Source organism: Notamacropus eugenii, chromosome X, assembly GCF_028372415.1.
Source record: "Notamacropus eugenii isolate mMacEug1 chromosome X, mMacEug1.pri_v2, whole genome shotgun sequence".
Taxonomy (NCBI): domain Eukaryota; kingdom Metazoa; phylum Chordata; class Mammalia; order Diprotodontia; family Macropodidae; genus Notamacropus; species Notamacropus eugenii.
Genome location: NC_092879.1, coordinates 20,579,096 through 20,591,875, shown reverse-complemented (window position 1 = coordinate 20,591,875; position 12,780 = coordinate 20,579,096). Strand labels below are relative to the sequence as shown.

Here is a 12,780-nt window from a genome sequence, read left to right as displayed (position 1 = left end):
ACCAATACGCCCAGAATCTGTATTTTATTTGGGGAGGTGTATTCACCTCCATCTCTTTGTCTTTTTATTATTTATTTTTAACACAGTTTATAACATATAAAGCAATTCAGACTTTTGGTCAGGTGATACTTCTTTTTAAAGCATTTACAATATGGACCACAAAAGAATTTTTTTTTAAAACATTAACCAACTGAGATGCAAACAATATTTAAGTTGCTAACTTCACAAGCTCTTGACCTAATTGTCTGCACAGTATTACTAAAAATTAAAGGACCCTAACTTATTGTTGTTGGTCTAAAGTCCTATGCCTAATAGCTTAATTTTAGACAACCTTGGATGTTCTCCTACCAATAATCTATAATTGAATAGATTTGGTATTAAGCTTACAAACCTTTTGACTATAGGAAATTACCACCAAGAGTAGGGACATTGCAGGGAAACAATATCTCCCCAACTTCATGTCAGTTCCAGGCAGAATTAGATTATCCACTTGCATTCAGTCAGGCTTAAAGTCTGCCAGGTGTCAGTGGGGAAACTGAGTCAGGAGAATCCTACTTCAGCCCATGATGAACAACTGCTCTCCCACCCTTCCCTTGAGATCACCTTATGCAGTTCATACCAGCACCTCTTCAGCTTACTGGCTCAGATCACCTTTCTTGCTACCCATACCTGGAGTTAGGACTCAGAAGAACAGTCACTTAATAGTTCCATAGCATTTAAAAATGGCAATAACCAGGTTTCAAATATGATTGTAGTTTCACTTTGACTAAGGAACATCTTTTGAGGCAAATCTTAAGTCGCCTACATGCCTTTCTATACATGTTCTAGTTCCTGATTAAATGGCAATCATAAAATCAAATTTACCATTAAAACCTTGACTTTTCCATCAATGCCAAATTTTACCTGAGGTTACCTTCCTCTAGGAAATTTAGACTGAAATTCTTTTCTCCAAACTAAAGATGTCATTGATTTATTCTCAGTAATTAATTCAGTCTATTGTTTTAATACTAATTGCTTTTACCTCACTTTGTAACATGACCAATTTTTCTCCCCATCACCCCCCTCCCCCTGCTTCCTAATACCTTGCCTTCTGATTACTCCTTCCCTCAATGTACCCTCCCCTCCATCACACCCCACCCCTCTCCTATCCCCATCTTCTCTCTTTTCTTGCAAGGCAAGATAAATTTCCATACCCCATTCCCTGTAGTTCTTATTTCCCAATTATATGCAATAAAAATTCTCAACATTCGTTTCTAATACTTTGAATTCCAACTTCTCTCCCTGCCCCCTCCCTCCGCAACCCCACTGAGAAGGCAAGCAATTCAATACAGACTAAATATGTATTCTTTTGCAAAAGACTTCCATAATAATTATGTTGTTATACTAATTATATTGCCCTCTGTCCTACCCTATGCCCCCTTATTTTTCCCCCTCAATTGATTTTGTCACTTCTTGAAAGTGTTTATTTTTAGTGACTCCTTTCTCCCATTTGCCCTCCCTTCTGACCATATCACGTTTAGTGAGAATGTTATTCCCTCCTTCAGCCACATGTGGGGAGAGTAGCTTTATTTCCCCCCCTTTCCCCTTCTCCCTTATCTCCTCCATTGGATAAGATTTTTCTTATCTCTTTTATGAGTTATAGCCTGCCCCATTTCATTACTCCCTTTCTCTTCCTGGAATTTTCCTTCTTCACCCCTTCATTTTTATTTTATTTTATTTATTTTGTGTGTGGATATCATCTCTTCTGATATAACACACCCTGTACTCTCTATCTATCTATGTGTATGTGTGTGTGTGTGTGTGTGTATGTACAATCTCTCCAACTACCCAAATACTGAGAAAAGATTCAAGAGTTAAAAATATTTTCTTTCCATGTAGGAATGTAAACAGTTCAGCTTTAGAGAGTCTTTTATGATTTTTCTTTTCTGTTTACCTTTTCATGCTTCTCTTGATTCTTGTATTGAGATATCAAATTTTTAAATACAGATCTGGTCTTTTCCTCAACATGAATTCTTGAAAATTGTCTATATCATTGAATGACCATTTTTTCCCTTACAGTATTATACTCAGATTTGCTGGGTAGGTGATTCTTGGTTTCATTCCCAGTTCCTTTGACTTCTGAAACATCCCATTCCAAGCCCTTCAATCCCTTAATGTTGAAGCTGCCAGATCCTGTGTTATCTGATTATATTTCCACAGCACTCAAATTGTTTCTTTCTAGCTGCTTGCAGTATTTTCTCCTTGATTTGGGAACTCTGAAATTTGACCACAATATTCCTAAGAGTTTCTCTGTTCGGGTTTCTTTCAGGAAGTGATCAGTGAATTCTTTCAATATTTTTTTTGCCCTCTGATTCTAGAACATCAGAGCAGTTTTCCTTGATAATTTCATGGAAGATAATGTCTAGGCTCTTTTTTTGATCATGGCTTTCAGGTCAGTTGTTTTTCCAATGAGTTGTTTCACATTATCTTCTATTTTTTCAAATTTTTGGTTTTGTTTACTAACTACTTGGTTTAACTCAAAGTCATTCATTTCCCTGAACTCAATTCTCTCTTTCAATGAATTATTTTGTTCAGTGAGCTTTTAAACCTTCTCCTCTATTTGCGTAATTCTGCTTTTTAAAACCTCCTTCTCCTCGTTGGCTTTTTGGACCTCTTTTTTCAATTGAGTTAGCCTTTTTTTAAAGCTGTTATTTTCCTCAGCATTTTTTTGGTTCTCCTTTAGTAAGCTGCTAACTTGTTTTTTAAGGTCTTCTACTGCCTGAGCCCAGTGTAAGTTCCCTCTGGAGGCAGAGGCCTTGACTTCCTCTGACAGTATGCCTTGTTCTTCCTCATCTGAAAGGATGGGGAGAGACACCTGTTCCCCAAGAAAGTAACCTTCTATGCTCTTATATTTTTTTCCCCTTTTTTGGGCATTTTCCCAACCAGTTGCTTGACTTCTAAGTTTCTTCTCCACACCCACCTCTCCTCCAGTTCCTCCAAGCCAGAGCTTGGGGGCTGAGATTCAAATGAGCTGCTCCCAAGCCTCAGGGGCTTTCTGGGGGGGGGGGCAGGGGTGCTATTTATTGCGAGATTAAATTCAGCTACTCAAGTGGGGACAGGGCCTCTACACAGGGTTCAGTTCCCTCAGGGGCTTTCTGATGAGACCTTCAACAATGGATGCGGGCTACTGCCTGCTTTGGGAGCCCTTTCTGCTGCTTCTTCTACTGCTGCCACCTGAGGAGGCCCGAGTTATGGGGACACCCTGCTCCCCTCTTGGCCAGCTGAAAAACCTGTGGGTTGAGGGATCTGTGCTGCTGCTGGAGATTCTGTCCCTGAAGTCTGCTCAGATCTGCTCCTCTCAGTGCTGCATGGTCAAGGCAGGGCTGGGCTTTGCTCCATGTGTGGTGCATGACAGATCTGTCTCATTGGACTTTCAGGTCTCTCTGGGATAGAAATCTCCTCCACTCCGATGTTCTGTGACTTCTACTGCTCCAGAATTTGTTGAGAGTTCTTCTTTACAGGTATTTTATGGGCTGTGGGGTAGGAGCTAGCATCACCTCCATCTCTTTAAATCAAAACCCTTCACAGATTAGCCAGTGGTGTATGAGTTGTTCTGACCATAAAAGCCATTCCCTAGAAGACCAAAGGAATCATGGTCATGAAAGCTGTGTTGATGATCTTCTTGGAGACTGATTAGGCTAGTGCTCACACTTCAGACACCTAGTTCATCACTGAGATTTCCCTAGAAGCCTTTAGGGTTTGCTAGATCTTGCCAGAAGGTCTGCCCATCTGAGACCCAAAGAATCTTCTGTCTCTTCTACCCCCTCCCCATCAGGCACCAGGAGGGCACTGTGTAAATGAAGATGTCAACAGGTATATGACCAAACAGAGACTGCTCTTCTATGGGATGTGGCAATGTTTTGCATGTGGCAGTCATTCAGGGATCACTCTAACTAGCCAATCAACACTCCTGTACTGTGTACCTGAAGGAAAGCTCACTAACCTCAGGGACACAGAAACCCTCAAAGCAGACCTTCCTAAAAGTGCCTCAATGCTTTATACTCTGAAATGGATCTCTGTTTTTCTTTTTCTAATCTTTATAATGAAAGAAGTCATAGCTTTTCCTGCTCATACACTAGTTCCTCAAGCAGCTCTGTAAGACTCCAGGTCTCAGAGTAGGAGGGAAAGTAGAAATCGTAGATCTGATTCAACTCCATTCATAAGTATAATAATTTCCCTTGTTATAGCATTTCACATTCTTAAAGCTCTGGATTCAAAATAATTCTGTAAAGTCATTTTGCTATCTCAAATATAAACAAACAAGCTGATGAAAAGTGTGATTTGCCCAAGCATATGTTCAAGGGGAAGAAAACAGAGAAAGCAGTGACTTCTTGGGACAATAACTATTAAAAGAAAGTAAAAAGATTTTTAAAAGTGAAACAAAATGTAAGGTCCATTCTATCAAAAACAACTGACCTGGAGAGGCAGGGCCAAAATGGTGGAGTAAAGGCAGGGATTTACATAAGCTCTCCCCCAAACCCCTCCAAATACCTTTAAATAACTAACTCTGAAATGGTAGAACACAGAAAAAGATGGAATGAAACAATCTTTCAGCTCAAGACAACTTAGAAGGCCAACAGGAAAGATCTGTTGTATCAGGGTGAGAGAGGAGTACAGTCCTGAGAAGGCTGTGCCTTGGGAGCCACTGAATCAGCAGCTGCAGTCACTGCTTCCAGAGCTCCCAGCCCACAGACAGTAAGGGGGTTGAAGAACTGGTGAGAAGGAGATCACTGGGCTAGCACTGAGGCAGGATTCTAATGCTTTGCCCAGTCCTAGGTGGCAGTCTCAGGGTGAGAAGCACTACCATACCAGGGCTTGTGGCCACAGTGGAGCAGGGACTCTTTTCATAGTTCCAGGGCTGAAAAGGGTGCTTGTGTGTTGTTCATAGACAAGAGCATAGGCCAGCAGTGTAGTAAACAACTCTCCTTAGATCATACCACCCCAAGAGAAGTGAAAACTTACAGGTCCTTAGAAGTATCTCTGAAAACAGCTGCACTGCTGGTGGAGTTGTGAACTGATTCAACCATTGTATAAAGCAATTTGGAACTATACCAAAAGGGCTACAAAATCATGTATACTCTTTGATCAAGCTATGGCACTACTAGGTCTATATCCCAAAAGAGATAAAAAACAAAAAAGAAAAAGACCTATACATACAAAATATTTAAAGCAGCTCTTTTCTGGTGGCAAAGAATTGGAAATTTTGGAATGCCTATCCACTGGGGAATGGCTGAACAAATTGTGGTATATGATTATGATGGAATACTATTGTGCTATAAGAAATGATGAGCAGAATGCTCTCAGAAAAATCTGGAAAGACGTGAGTTAATACAAAATGAAATGTACTGTGTACAAATAACAGCAACGTTGTAAGATGATCAGGTGTGAATGACTTAGCTATTCTCAGCAGTACAACAATCCAAGACAACTCTGAAGGAATTATGATGAAAAATGCTACACATCCCCAAAGAAAGAAGTGATGGTGTCTGAATATATTTTTGAATATATAATTATCATGGAAATGTTTTGCACAGCTACACATATGTATATAACCTATATTAAATTGCTTGCCTTCTCAATCCAGGGGAGGGGTAGGGAGGGAAGAAATTAGAGAATTTGCAACTACAAGTTTTAAAAATGAATACTGAAATTGTTTTTACATGTAACTGTGGAAAAATAAAATACTAAATAATTTTTTTTAAAAAAGAAAAAAGAATATTACTTTCCTGTAAGAAAGGATAAATTCAATGTATTTAGAAAGGCATGGCAAGCCTTATTTGAACTGATATAAAGTAAATTAAACAGAAGTAGAAAAATGATATATATATATATTAAATTAAAAAAAAACAACAACTGTCCTGGAATTGCAAAGAGAGGGAAAGTGAACGATTTGAGGTTGGTGACTAGAGAATGAGGTGCAGTCTTGACTCCAAGAAAGATAAGCTGTCAGGTCACCTATTAGAGAATGACTGTGAGGTATCAGCCCTGGCTGGCTTGAAGGGTTATGCTGTCCCTGACAAGAATAGAGAAGTTCCGAAGAGGCACATGTCTGATGGAAAGAAAATGACTTCTCTTGTGAACATGTAGAGTTTGAGACGCCTGTGGGACATCCTTCTTAAAATGGCAGGCATCCATGTCTTTCTTCCTTTTGTAGGAGAGTGGAGGGATAGGTCTCCATGCATAGCTTGTTGAACAGAGTGATGTGCCCCTCTGCGTGGGTGTATAAAAGCAAGCCCCGTGACACATCCAGGATGATCTGCTATCTCAGGTTCTTTGATCTGCTTTTCTAAAAGGAAAGGCAACTTTCACTTTAATCACCAATCACTTTAATCAAGCACATATATCATTCACTTAGTTCAGGGGGAAAAGTCAGCACCCTGAACTTCAGAGAAAATACAAAGAAATAATAATCAACAGATAGGACTTCCAATATACATCACACAACAGACAGATTCAATTCTCTGACCAAATGTACATAGTTATCAGAGAAATAAGCACCAACATCTGGGTTTCCAAAGCGGGGTTGGGGGCCTCCTTAGTGGCTGCCCAGAGTCTCGACTGGCCAAATAAACACTTCTGATGAGTAAGCCCCAAAGTCAAATCTCACCTCAGAGTATTTGTATACTTTTGAGAGCCAGAGGGCATCACAATCCTTGAGAACCGGTGCATTAGAAATTAACAAAAGGTGTGGGCCTCCCCTAATCAAGCTTCCTTTAATGGTGAGGCCCATTAATGGATGGGGAAAATCTTTAACTCGCTAATATTGCAATGTGCTATGAGGTGAAGGTCCATTTCCAGAGAGTATCCAATTGGCCAGTTCCAGTTGAACAATGCAGTTCTTTTTCCTTCCTTCCTTCTTTCCTTCCTTCCTTCTTCCCTTTTTTCCTTCTCTCCCTCCCTTCCCTCCTAATCTCCTTCTCTGCCTACCTCCTCTCCCTCTGTCCACATACCCTTACCCATGGGTGCTCTGCCCAAAGGAATATAAATTTTGATCCCTGAAACCTTGCAAGATATCTGCCTCATTTAAATCCAACTCACTTCCAAGTCATGATATCTCCTTCTAGATGTCAGATTCCTCTTCCAGAATGAAGGACAAACAATAGCCTTAGTGCAGACACTGCTCTATGGTCTGGGGTTTTAAATACAATGAATAAAACAATCTCTCATCATAAGATCCAATAGATATATTTCTTAAGAGCTTCTGGGATTTCCATCCTTGAGGAGCCATTACAGAAATGGATCCCATTGGTCTGAGCCAGGAAACTGGGACTGTAGGTGGGGAAGGCTCCATGAAGTCCATCCCCACATGTCTAGACTCAGGCAGACCCAGGGTTTCCTCCTGCACTAGGATGTTCCCATAGTCATTCCCACATGTTGGTAGAAATCAGAATCAGCTGGTGAGCTATTAACTTCCGGAGAAACAAAATGCCTTGACACTAGAGGGATCCTTATTTAGGAAACAGTGGAGCTAGTCCACAAGTTTGACTGTTGTTGCTGGCACAAGAGGTGTCTGCCTGAGAAGTGTGACTTGAGGGGCACAGAAATGGCACTTGTTCCCATCACCAAATTTCTCTACTTGTAAATTCTACACAATCACTTAATATATAGGGGAAAGACCCCTGCTTTTGGATTTCAATGAATCAAAACCATTTATTAACATTTATTAAGCCTACTATGTGCCAGACTTTGTCCTAATTGGGAGGAAGTAACCATGACTTCCTGCCCAATTCTTCCCTTCATCCTGCTTTCCTTTTGTGTCTTGGCTTAATTAGCACCTACCATATTTTATGGTCATTGAAGGCTCAGGCCAGTAAGGTTCTAGAGAATAACCTGAGCAGTCTCTGTAGTCCTGGGGGTCCCTTACCTAGGGCAGGTTCCAGACAGAAGATAGAATGTTTTCTTTTTGTGTGTGTGTGATTTTGATTCAGTTTTTTTAAGTTTAGTTTAGGGATGAGGATAGAATTCTGTAGCTCAGCTTCTGCCAGAGCCATAGAACCTATGGACCAGGACTTTCTACAGGGCTCTGGAAATGGGGACAGGGGAAACAACCAGGAGCAGTGAAATTTCATCTGACTGAGTGTCCTGAAAATGATACAGCAGAACCATCTACTCCAAGAAATCCACCACATCCTGGCAGATTCTCTGGCCCACTGCTCTCTTCCTATCCCTGGGTCAGGTCAGTCTACTAATATATCTTCGGAGCCCTGCAGCATACAGGACCATCTGCCCTGGGGTGGTATCATCGCCAGGATACCATGGCTTCTGTGGAGCCCCCTGAGCCCATGATGGCAGCAAGAGAGCCACACAGAAGGAGAGGACCAGGAGAACCAATATTAAGAGGCAGCCATGCTGAATCCAAGGGGATAAGCTAGCCTGTTGTTGCAAAGATAAGAGGTACCCTGCTTCAGGTCAAATGAGGTCTGTTTTCAATGCCCACCTCCCACCCTCTTCCATCCGAAGTGACTGTGCAGAAGCTCTGTCTACTGCTAATTGAAGGGAGATGTGACAAAGCCGGTAGAGTAGGGGGAAAATCAACATAGGCTTCAGTCAGGAAGCCACAGGTCAGATGGCATATCCTTCCCTCCTGGAAACATGGAGGCTGGTGGGGGCAGTGCTGTAAGGATTACCGTCCTCCCCCTGTGTCATATCATCCCAATTTGACCACATCTGAATTCTCTTTTCTTTGTCAGAAAGGGGAAGGGGGGTATGCTGGCAAAGACTTTACAAGAGGATAGGATTCCAATAGAGGCTCTAGGCTGCAGCCCCATCCTTCAGGCTGTGAGGGCCTGCTGAAGAAGAACTAAGTGTCCATGAAAGCAGTGTTAGCTGGAGCTCATCACAGGTTGCCATGGTAACTTGTCTGTTGCCAAGGAAATCTGATTTCTTGAGTTGCTAGCTGCATGTTAGCTTTTCATTAGGCCTATGTTATGATGATTTCTCAGCCAAGAGGACAAAGGGTGTTCTTCCCCATTTTGCTCTGAAGAGCCAAATGAGCACAAGAAGTGCCCTATAGAGTACAATGAACAGGAGATACTGAACATATCCCAAAACCCCTACATTCATATATATATATATATATATATATATATATATATATATATATATACACGTACATAGATATTAATGGAGAGACAGAGACACAGAGAGAAAGAGAGAAACAGACACAGAAAGCAGAGAGACTGAAAGTAGGAAACAAGCTGAACCAGAGATAGACTTATGTAGAAGCTAGTGCAAAACAAAATGTGTAAGAAGATATGTAAACCAGTGGTTCCTACAAGAATTGAGCCAGTAGGAAGAAGAATCATGCCATTCATCATACCATTCCAGGACTCAGTGCACCTCCTAACTAGGTGCCCAAAAGTCTGTCCTTAATCCTGAAATCTTGCTAAAATCTTAAAATTTCCAGGAGAATCTTTGAATGTTAAGGAATGTTCTGTAGATCACAAGAACTTTCAGGATTATAATTTTCCTTTCACATGCCACATTTAATCTTCACAAGACACTGGGAGGATTCTTAACATAATTTCCAAGTAGAGAGTACAAGTATTAAGATATTCATTGCCCAGATGAAGGAATAGAGAGCCTGGAGAAGGGAAATGTCCTGCCTAGAAAGAATGTCAGTTTCAGGATAACCATGGGCCTAAGGTTAGGTCACACACTTAACAGTTCTTTCATTCCACACTTGTGTCAGACCTCACCCTCCTGACCTACAGAAACCATGTTGTTGGAGACTTAATCCTTGCAGTTTTGGAATCCTTCCCCACTTACCCATTACCTCCAGCTGCCCTCCTTGGTAAGAACAAATTCATTTAGACCACACTATCTAGCCAGCCCCATACCAAGCCATGCTTCTCTCTACCTGTAAATTCCACTCATTCATTGTGATATAGAGGAAAAGTCTCTAGGTTTGGACTTCAATTAATCAATCAATAAACATTTATTCAACACCTACTATATACCAGTATTGCCTTAAGCACTGAGATGGGGAGGAAACAAGCATAGCCTCTCCCTGAGTCCTTCCTTAGCATAATTTTCATTCTAAGTCTTGGTTGAATTAACATAGATCATATTTTATGGTCATTGAAGGCTCAGAGCGAGAAAGGTTTATAGTCTAACCTCAATAGAGTCTCTGCAGTCTGGGCCTCTCTAACCTATGACTGGCCCAGACAAAAGGTAGCATGTTTTCAATGTCTGCTTCCCCCCTCATCCTTCTGAAGTGATTGTGCAGAAGCTATGTCTACTGTTAATTGAAGGGAGATGTGACAACCTCCCTACAGCAGGGGGAATGTCAACACAGGCCTCAGTCAGGAAGTCACAGGTCAGATGGTACATCTCTCCTCCTGGGAATGTGGAGACTGGTAGGGGAGAAATGCTGAGGGAGTGCTTTAAGGATTAATGTGCTCTTCCTGTGTAAAATCATGTGGATTTTTACCCCAATATCCTAGTTCTTTTTTCTTTGTCCTGCGGGAATGGGGGACAGGAGAATGCTGGCAAAGTCTTTGGAGGAGGATAGGATCCCAATATGGGCTCTAGGCTGCAGCCCCGCCCTTCAGGAGTGAGGCCCTGCTGAGGAAGAACTGTGTTGTTGAAGCTGTGTCAGTGGGGCCCTATCCCTGGTTGTCATGGTGACTAGTCTGTTACCAAGGAAATCTTGTCCTGAGTTGCAAGCTCTGATAATAGCTCCTTATTAGGCTGGCATTATGATGATTCCTCAGCCAACAGGAGGAGGGGGCTTCTTTTCCTCTTTGTTCTGAGTAGCCAACCAGCACAGACCTAAATCCCTAGGTACTGCAGTCTTATGAGAGATAACAAACATATCCCAAATCTCATAAATGCATATGTGTGTGTGTGTGTGTGTGTGTGTGTGTGTGTGTGTGTGTGTATATATAAAATGTGTGTACATACGTATATGGAGAGGGAGACAGACATACAGACACAGAGACAGAGACAGAGAGAAGCTAACTGCAGAACAGTATGTAAAAGAGAATATGTAAACCAGCTGTGGCTACAAGAATTGGATTAGGAGAACAAACATGAAATCCATCAAATCATTCAAAGACTCAATGATCCCCTCCTAACCAGGTGTCCAAAAGTCTGTCCCTAGGTCAAATATATTCCTGAAATCTTAAATTTCCCAAGAAAATCTCTGAATGTTACAGAATGCTCTGCAGATCACATGTGTTTTAAGGACTGCAAAAAACTTTCACATGCCCCTTTTGATTTTCACAAGACCCTTGTAAGAGCTCTCAACCTAATTCCAAAGTGGAAAGTGCAAGTCTTAAGACGCTCATTGTTGAGATGGAGGAAAAGAGGCCCAGAGAAGGTAAATGATCTGCCTGGAAAGGGAATGGGTTTGGGGATGGCCATGGAGGTAGGGTTAAGTCACACAACTAATAAGTGCTTCCCTGACTCATCTCAGTACACAATCCCTGCACCTACAGAGAAAATCCTTCTGGGGACTTCATTCTTACCCTGTTGGAATCCTCCTCCCTGCCCAGCCTCCTTGGTGAGTAAGCACAAAACTGCCAAGTCCACTATTTAGCCAGCCAAATGCCCAGCCATGTTTCCCTTCCTCTCTAGGCAGGCAACCAGACCATGACCTTGCCATCTTACCTGGGAAGATATCCAGCAAAGTTTAGAATCTTCTCCCAGAGATTCTTACTTGCTTTTGTGCCAACTAAGTACCTAGTGGAAATGCTAAAATTCTATAACCAAATGTAATTATATGAGTCCAACTATCAAGTAATCTTGGTAGAAAGAAAGATTGCTACACAGTGAGAGAAACAGTGATTCCTTATGTATAGGTTTAGCCAATATTGTTCGGCCTAGAGGCCGATGAGCTACCCGAGCCTTCTTACCTCTCGCAGGTCTTTGGTGATCAGCTGGATAAACGTGTTGAGAGAAGAGACTTTCCAGAGTCGAACAAGGGTTAGGCTTTATTCAGGGTCTTAGTTACATATCCATATGCAGGGTGAATTCTTCCTCAGGAGAGAGGAATCCTCCTCCTCCCAAGGGGCAAGGATCATACAGCAAGAGGATGGGAGTGGAAGAGGGGAGGGACCCTCTTCCCTCCAAGGGCCCCTCAGCGCGAAGAGCACTTTCAGGCTTTCCTGTCCCTACTTAAGCTCTCCCGCTGCATAGTTTGCACATGAATACTGTGCGTGCTCTCAGCCCCTAGCTAATCAACAACAGGTGTGCTCAGACCACGGGCCAATCTCAAGGGTGGGATGCTCTCCCCAGCAAGTTTCCCACTGAGAAGAGGTGGAAATGCACGAGATAGCCCGTGTTTCATGCCTCAATCCCCAGCTGTTCCCTGGGGGGCCTCTTGAGAACTCTGAGGTTTAGAAGTCCTCACTTTTACTTGCCCGAGACTGTTCACGTGAAAACTGAGCTTACACCCCCAACAAATATAACAAAAATGACAATACTACCTACATTCATTGACTTATTCAGTGCTATACCAATCAAACTTCCAGAACAATATTATACAGAGCTAGGAAAAATGACAACCTGTTTCACATGGAAGAACAAAATGTCAAGAATCTCAAGTGTAATAATGAAAACAAAGTAGCCAAGAAGAGGGTCTATCAGTGCCAGCTTCAAACTGTACTACAAGTAAAGGCATAATCATTATAAAATCACTTGACTCTGGTGAAGAATTGAGAGATCAGTCAGTCAAACAGATTAGAAATACAATATCCAGCAGAGAACAATCACACTGGCACAATGTTTGACCACAGT

General features: G+C 41.9%; 1 pseudogene; it reads right to left on the bottom strand.

Moving 5' to 3' along the window:
* The window catches only part of LOC140515715 (E3 ubiquitin-protein ligase DTX3L pseudogene), a 69,723-nt pseudogene extending 57,593 nt beyond the window's left edge, over window positions 1–12,130 (bottom strand).
* Window positions 12,131–12,780: the final 650 nt, after the last annotated feature.